The sequence below is a fragment of the Primulina tabacum genome, chromosome 10 (genome assembly GCF_025594145.1).
Source record: "Primulina tabacum isolate GXHZ01 chromosome 10, ASM2559414v2, whole genome shotgun sequence".
Classification (NCBI taxonomy): Eukaryota; Viridiplantae; Streptophyta; class Magnoliopsida; order Lamiales; family Gesneriaceae; genus Primulina; species Primulina tabacum.
The window spans coordinates 15,828,644-15,835,453 of NC_134559.1; the positions used below are offsets into that span (position 1 = coordinate 15,828,644).

The 6,810-nt window shown below is 42.8% G+C and overlaps 4 non-coding genes and 3 pseudogenes across 4 annotated transcripts; all 7 read right to left on the reverse strand.

Moving 5' to 3' along the window:
- Positions 1–443: 443 nt before the first annotated feature.
- On the reverse strand, positions 444–562 carry LOC142508451 (5S ribosomal RNA). The gene has a single exon (XR_012806662.1). It is a non-coding gene; the product is annotated as a 5S ribosomal RNA (ribosomal RNA).
- Positions 563–1,245: 683 nt separating this feature from the next.
- Positions 1,246–1,364, reverse strand: LOC142510176 (5S ribosomal RNA). The gene has a single exon (XR_012808303.1). It is a non-coding gene; the product is annotated as a 5S ribosomal RNA (ribosomal RNA).
- A 661-nt stretch (positions 1,365–2,025) lies between these two features.
- Positions 2,026–2,144, reverse strand: LOC142516377 (5S ribosomal RNA). Its single transcript, XR_012812175.1, has one exon. It is a non-coding gene; the product is annotated as a 5S ribosomal RNA (ribosomal RNA).
- A 924-nt stretch (positions 2,145–3,068) lies between these two features.
- On the reverse strand, positions 3,069–3,184 carry LOC142511616 (5S ribosomal RNA; annotated as a pseudogene).
- Positions 3,185–3,868: 684 nt separating this feature from the next.
- On the reverse strand, positions 3,869–3,987 carry LOC142516743 (5S ribosomal RNA). The gene has a single exon (XR_012812523.1). It is a non-coding gene; the product is annotated as a 5S ribosomal RNA (ribosomal RNA).
- A 674-nt stretch (positions 3,988–4,661) lies between these two features.
- On the reverse strand, positions 4,662–4,781 carry LOC142512469 (5S ribosomal RNA; annotated as a pseudogene).
- A 681-nt stretch (positions 4,782–5,462) lies between these two features.
- LOC142511587 (5S ribosomal RNA) lies at positions 5,463–5,582 on the reverse strand (annotated as a pseudogene).
- Between the last annotated feature and the right edge of the window lie 1,228 nt (positions 5,583–6,810).

Consider the following 6,810-nt stretch of genomic DNA (forward strand, 5'->3'; position numbering starts at 1 on the left):
CGTCATACCCTTCCGCACAAAACCGGCTCACGACAAAAAAAATCGCTAAATGTTCCCAGGAAATAGAAAAGAAAAATAAGAAGAAGAAAATAGCGAATGTAAAGCTATTATTATGCTTGGGATACTATAAAATAGAACCGGAATCGAATTTCGGACTTCCTAAAAGGATTTTTCGAGGAAACGGAAGCTTAACAGAAGCGTAAAATCGCAAATTAGAGGGTCTTGGAGAAGGAATTCGGCTAAAATCTCACCAGCTCATTGCGGAGTAACGAGTCTCGTTCGTTTGCCCGTTTACAATCAAATTAGGCTACAATTTTGTCAAAATCCGGCAGTGCCCGAGCTACGTTTATTTCACATGTCTTATCTGCTCCCGATCGAGATTCAGATGGTTTGAGCTCAAAATCGTCTGCCAACAAGTAATCAAAAATAGAAAAACACGAAAAAGAGTGCAACACAAGGACTTCCCAGGAGGTCACCCATCCTAGTACTGCTTTCGTCCAAGCACGTTTAAATTCGAAGTTCTGATGGGATCCAGTGCATTAGTGCTGGTATGATCGCACACGACATTGATTGGGATATTTATTCTTATTTACCTCGAATACGTGTGAAGCGGGAGGCGATGGACAACCCCTGGCACTGCTCTCGCCCAATCAGAACCATGAAGTTAAGCGTTCTGGCGTGATGGCAGAGCTAGGATGGGTGACCTCCCTGGGAAGTCCTCGTGTCGCGACCGTTTACGTAAATAATGGATAAAACAGTCGAAATAATTGTTTTTAATGAGTTAACCGTCTCCGGAGTAATCTGCGTCATACCATTCCGCACAGAACCGGCTCACGGCAACAAAAATCACGAAATGTTCCCAGAAAATAGAAAAAAAAATAAGAAGAAGAAAATAGCGAATGTAAAGCTATTATTATGCCTGAGATACGATAAAATAGAACGGAATCGAATTTCGGACTTCCTAAGCGGATTTCTCGAGGAAACGGAAGCTTAACAGAAGCGGAAAATCGCAAATTAGAGGGTCTTAGAGAAGTAATTCGGCTAAAATCTCGTCAGCTCATTGCGGAGTAACGAGTCTCGTTCGTTTGCCTGATTACAATCAAATTAGGCTACAATTTTGTCCAAATCTGGCAGTGCCCGAGCTACGTTGATTTCACATGTCTTATCTGCTCTCGATCGCGATTCAGACGATTTGAGCCGAAAATCGTCTGTCAACAAGTAATCAAAAATTGAAAAACACGAAAAGGGGTGCAACACGAGGACTTTCCAGGGGTTCACCCATCATAGTACTGCTCTCGCCCAAGCACGCTTAACTTCGAAGTTCTGATAGGAACCGGTGCATAAGTGCAGGTATGATCACACCCGACATTGAGTGGGATGTTTATTCTTATATCCCTCGACTACGAGTGGAGCGGGCGGCGATGGACAACACGCGGCACTGCTCTCGCCCAATCAGAACCATGAAGTTAAGCGTTCTGGCGCGATGGCAGAGCTAGGATAGGTGACCTCCCTGGGAAGTCCTCGTGTCGCAACCCTTTACGTAAATTATGGATAAAACAATCGAAATAATTGTTTTTAATGAGTTAACCATCTCCGCCGTAATATGCGTCACACCCTTCCGCACAGAACCTGCTCAAGACAACAAAAATCGCTAAATGTTCCCAGAAAAATAGAAAAAAAAATATGAAGAATAAAATAGCGAATGTTAAGCTATTATTATGCCTGGGATACGATAAAATGGAACTGGAATCGAATTTCGGACATTCTAAGCGGATTTCTTGAGAAAACGGAAGCTTAACAGAAGCGGAAAATCACAAATTAGAGGGTCTTAGAGAAAGAATTCGGCTAAAATCTCGCGAGCTCGTTTGCCCGTTTACAATCAAATTAGCCTACAATTTTGTTCAAATCCGGCAGTGCCCGAGCTACGTTGATTTCACATGTCTTATCTGGTCCCGATCAAGATTCAGATGATTTGAGCCGAAAATCGTCTGTCAACAAGTAATCAAAAATAGAAAAACACGAAAAGGGGTGCAACACGAGGACTTCCAAGGGGGTCACCCATCCTAGTACTGCTCTCGCCCAAGCGGGCTTAACTTCGAAGTTCTGATGGGATCCGGTGCATTAGTGCTGGTATGATCGCACCCGACATTGAGTGGGATGTTTATTCTTATATCCCTCGAGTACTTGTGGAGCGGGCGGCGATGGACAAAACGCGGCACTGCTCTCGCCCAATCAGAACCATGAAGTAAAGCGTTCTGGCGCGATGGCAGAGCTAGGATGGGTGACCTCCCTGGGAAGTCCATGTGTCGCGACCGTTTACGTAAATTATGGATAAAACAGTCGAAATAATTATTTTTACTGAGTTAACCGTCTCCGGAATAATATGAGTCATACCCTTCCGCACAGAACCTGTTCAAGACAACAAAAATCGCTAAATGTTCCCAGAAAATAGAAAAAAAAATAAGAAGAAGAAAATAGCAAATGTAAAGCTATTATTATGCCTGAATATGATAAAATGAAACTGGAATCGAATTTAGAACTTCCTAAGCGGATTTCTCGAGGAAATTATAGCTAAAACTGTCGAAATAATTGTTTTTAATGAGTCAACCGTCTCTGGTGTAATCTGCGTCATACCCTTCCACACAAAACCGGCTCACGACAAAAAAAATCGCTAAATGTTCCCAGGAAATAGAAAAGAAAAATAAGAAGAAGAAAATAGCGAATGTAAAGCTATTATTATGCCTGGGATACGATAAAATAGAACCGAAATCGAATTTCGGACTTCCTAAACGGATTTTTCGAGTAAACGGAAGCTTAACAGAAGCGTAAAATCGCAAATTAGAGTGTCTTGGAGAAGGAATTCGGCTAAATTCTCGCCAGCTCATTGCGGAGTAATGAGTCTCGTTTGTTTGCCCGTTTACAATCAAATTAGGCTACAATTTTGTCCAAATCCGACAGTGCCCGAGCTACGTTGATTTCACATGTCTATCTGGTCCGATCGAGATTCAGATGATTTGAGTCGAAAATCGTCCTGTCAACAAATAATCTAAAATAGAAAAACACGAAACGGGGTGCAACAGAGGACTTCCCAAGGGTCATCCATCCTAGTACTGTTCTCGCCCAAGCACGCTTACTTCGGAGTTCTGATGGGATCCGGTGCATTAGTGCTGGTATGATCGCACCTGACATTGAGTGGGATGTTTATTCTTATATCCCTCGAGTACGTGCGGCGCGGGCGGCGATGGACAACACGCGGCACTGCTCTCGCCCAATCAAAACCATGAAGTTAAGCGATCTGGCGCGATGGCAGAGCTAAGATGGGTGACCTCCCAGGGAAGTACTCGTGTTGCGATCGTTTACGTAAACTATGGATAAAACAGTCGAAATAATTGTTTTTAATGAGTTAACCGTCCTCCGGAGTAATATGCGTTATACCCTTCCGCACAGACCCTGCTCAAGACAATAAAAATAGCAAAATGTTCCCAGAAAATAGAAAAAAAAATAAGAAGAAAAAATAGCGAATGGAAAGCTATTATTATGACTGGGATACGATAAAATGGAACCGGAATCGAATTTTGGACTTCCTAAACGGATTTCTCGAGGAAACGGAAGCTTAACAGAAGCGGAAAATCGCAAATTAAAGGGGCTTAGAGAAGGAATTTGGCTAAAATCTCGCCAGCTCATTGCGGAGCAATGAGTCTCGTTTGTTTGCCTGTTTACAATCAAATTAGGCTATAATTTTGTCCAAATTCGGCAGTGCCCGAGCTACGTTGATTTCATATGTCTTATCTGGTCCCGATCGAGATTCAGATGATTTGAGACGAAAATTGTCTGTCAACATGTAATCAAAAAAAGAAAAACACGAAAAGGGGTGCAACACGAGGACTTCCCAGGGGGTCACCCATACTAGTACTGCTCTCGGCCAAGCACGCTTAACTTCGGAGTTCTGACGGGATCCGGTGCATTAATGATGGTATGATCGCACCCGACATTGAGTGGGATGTTTATTCTTATATCCCTTGAGTACGTGTGGAGCGGGCTGCGATGGACAACACGCGGCACTGCTCTCGCCCATTCAGAACCATGAAGTTAAGCGTTCAGGCGCGATGGCAGAGCTAGGATGGGTGACATCCCTGTGAAGTCCTTGTGTCTCGACCGTTTACGTAAATTATAGCTAAAACAGTCGAAATAATTGTTTTTAATGAGTTAACCGTCCTCCGGAGTAATATGCGTTATACCCTTCCGCACAGACCCTGCTCAAGACAATAAAAATAGAAAAATGTTCCCAGAAAATAGAAAAAAAATAAGAAGAAGAAAATAGCGAATGTAAAGCTATTATTATGCCTGGGATACGATAAAATGGAACCGGAATCGAATTTCGGTCTTCCTAAACGGATTTCTCGAGGAAACGGAAGCTTAACGGAACCGGAAAATCGCAAATTAGAGGGTCTTAGAGAAGGAATTCGGCTAAAATCTCTCCAGCTCATTGCGGAGTAATGAGTCTCGTTCATTTGCCCGTTTACAATCCAATTAGGCTAAAATTTTGTCCAAATCCGGCAGTGCCCGAGCTTCGTTGATTTCACATGTCTTATCTAGTCCCGATCGTGGTTCAGATGCTTTGAGCCAAAAATCGTCTGTCAACAAGTATAAAAAATAGAAAAAGGGTGCAAACACGAGGACTTCCCAAGGGGTCACCATCCTAGTACAGCTCTCGCCTAAGCACGCTTACTACGGAGTTTCTGATGGGATCCGGTTGCATTAGTGCTGGTATGATCGCACCCGACATTGAGTGGGATGTTTATTCTTATATTCCTCGAGTACTTTTGGAACAGGCGACGATGGACAACACGCGTCACTGCTCTCGCCCAATCAGAACCATGAAGTTAAGCGTTCTGGCGCTATGGCAGAGCTAGGATGGGTGACCTCCCTGGGAAGTCCTCATGTCGCGACCGTTCACATAAATTATAGCTAAAACAGTCAAAATAATTGTTTTTAATCAGTTAACCGTCTCCGGTGTAATCTTCGTCATATCCTTCCGCACAAAACCGGTTCTCGACAAAAAAAATCGCAAAATGTTCCTAGAAAATAGAAAAAAAAATAAGAAGAAGAAAATAGCGAATGTAAAGCTATTATTTTGCCTGGGTTACGATAAAATTGAACCGGAATCGAATTTCGGACTTCCTAAACAGATTTCTCGAGGAAAGGAAGCTTAACAGAAGCGGAAAATCGCAAATTAGAGGGTCTTAGAGAAGGAATTCGGATAAAATCTCGCCAGCTCATTGCGGAGTAATGAGTCTCGTTCATTTTCTCGTTTACATACGAATTAGCCTACAATTTTGTCCAAATCCGGCAGTGCCCGAGCTACGTTGATTTCACAGGTCTTATTGGTCCTGATCCAGATTCAGATGATTTGAGCCGAAAATTATCTGTGAACAAGTAATCCAAAATAGAAAAACACGAAAAAGGTGCAACACGAGGATTGATCCCGGGGGGTCACCCATCCTAGTACTGCTCTCGCCCAAGCACGCTTAACTTCCGAGTTCTGATGGGATCCGATGCATTAGTGTGGTATGATCGCACCCGACATTGAGTGGATGTTTATTCTTATATCCCTCGAGTACGTGTGGCTCGGGCGGCGATGGACAACAAATAAATCCTTATATTATTTCGAAAATTCTGATTCAGCCCTTTAACGTTCGTAAATTGCCCTTAGGTCCCAATCTTTCGAATATTTCATTTTGGTCCCTTAAATTTCGATACTTGCATTTGATTTTATACGCCGGACGTAAATTTTATCTGTTGGTTTTTCAATAAAAAATACGAACTTTTTGGCAAATCGGCTTATTTAATTCCCAACATTTTTACCAAAACTTTACTAATATTTTATTTAATTCTAATGACTATGGCTTAATTAGGGGCTTAATAGCCTAAAGCCTTGTTGTGTTTAATTAAGTATATTAATATTAAACCTTTCCCATAACCCACAACGATTCTTCAAAAGCACACGGCCACTCTTCTGAAAATACCTAGATTACACGCCTACACATGCTTAAAAATTGAGGCAAACTTTCGAGCATTGCCAAAGGAAAGTCTTAGCCAGGTTCTTGCTGCCGTTCTTCTTCACGTCAATGATTTTCGTGCGTAAATTACGCCATACGAACACCTATTCTTCCCTTAAAACCATCATGAAATCATATTATATTTTTATGCATGAAAATTTTGGAAACAAGTGACACTTTGAATTATTTTCGTTTTTATATGCAATCCATGAAATTCCAAGCATGATTTTGATTCAAACTTTGTCGTTTACATGTATAGACGGGCTGCCATGATATAGTTATGTTTAGGCACGATTTTGCACGGGATTTAGAGTCCTAGATAATCACCTAACACCACACATGCAATAGAACACAAGCTGTGCAGCAACTTGCTGTCATGGAGCAAAGGGGTTCATTTATGGTTGCAGGGTCTAGGGCTTGGTTGGCTAGTTCCAGGGTTAGCCAAGGTCGTGGGTGAGTTAGGGAGAGAGTCCTAGCCATGCTAGGACCGCGTCAAGCTGGAAGGGTCCTGGCAAGCTATGACTCCCACCCGAGAATCAAGGGAATGCGTGCTGGGTTCTGGGCTTGTTTGCAGGCTGGTGGCGTGGTCCTGGGGCCTGGGTCCTTAGGGTGCACAACAGTGGGGGTGGCTGGGTTCGTTGGTAGGGGCAGGGAAGCTTGATCAAGAGTCCTTGTCCAACAGGATTTCTCGCCAGCTTATGGTAAGGAGTATGGGGCTTCGTTTTTTGGTTTTGGGGTTTTCCGTTGGATC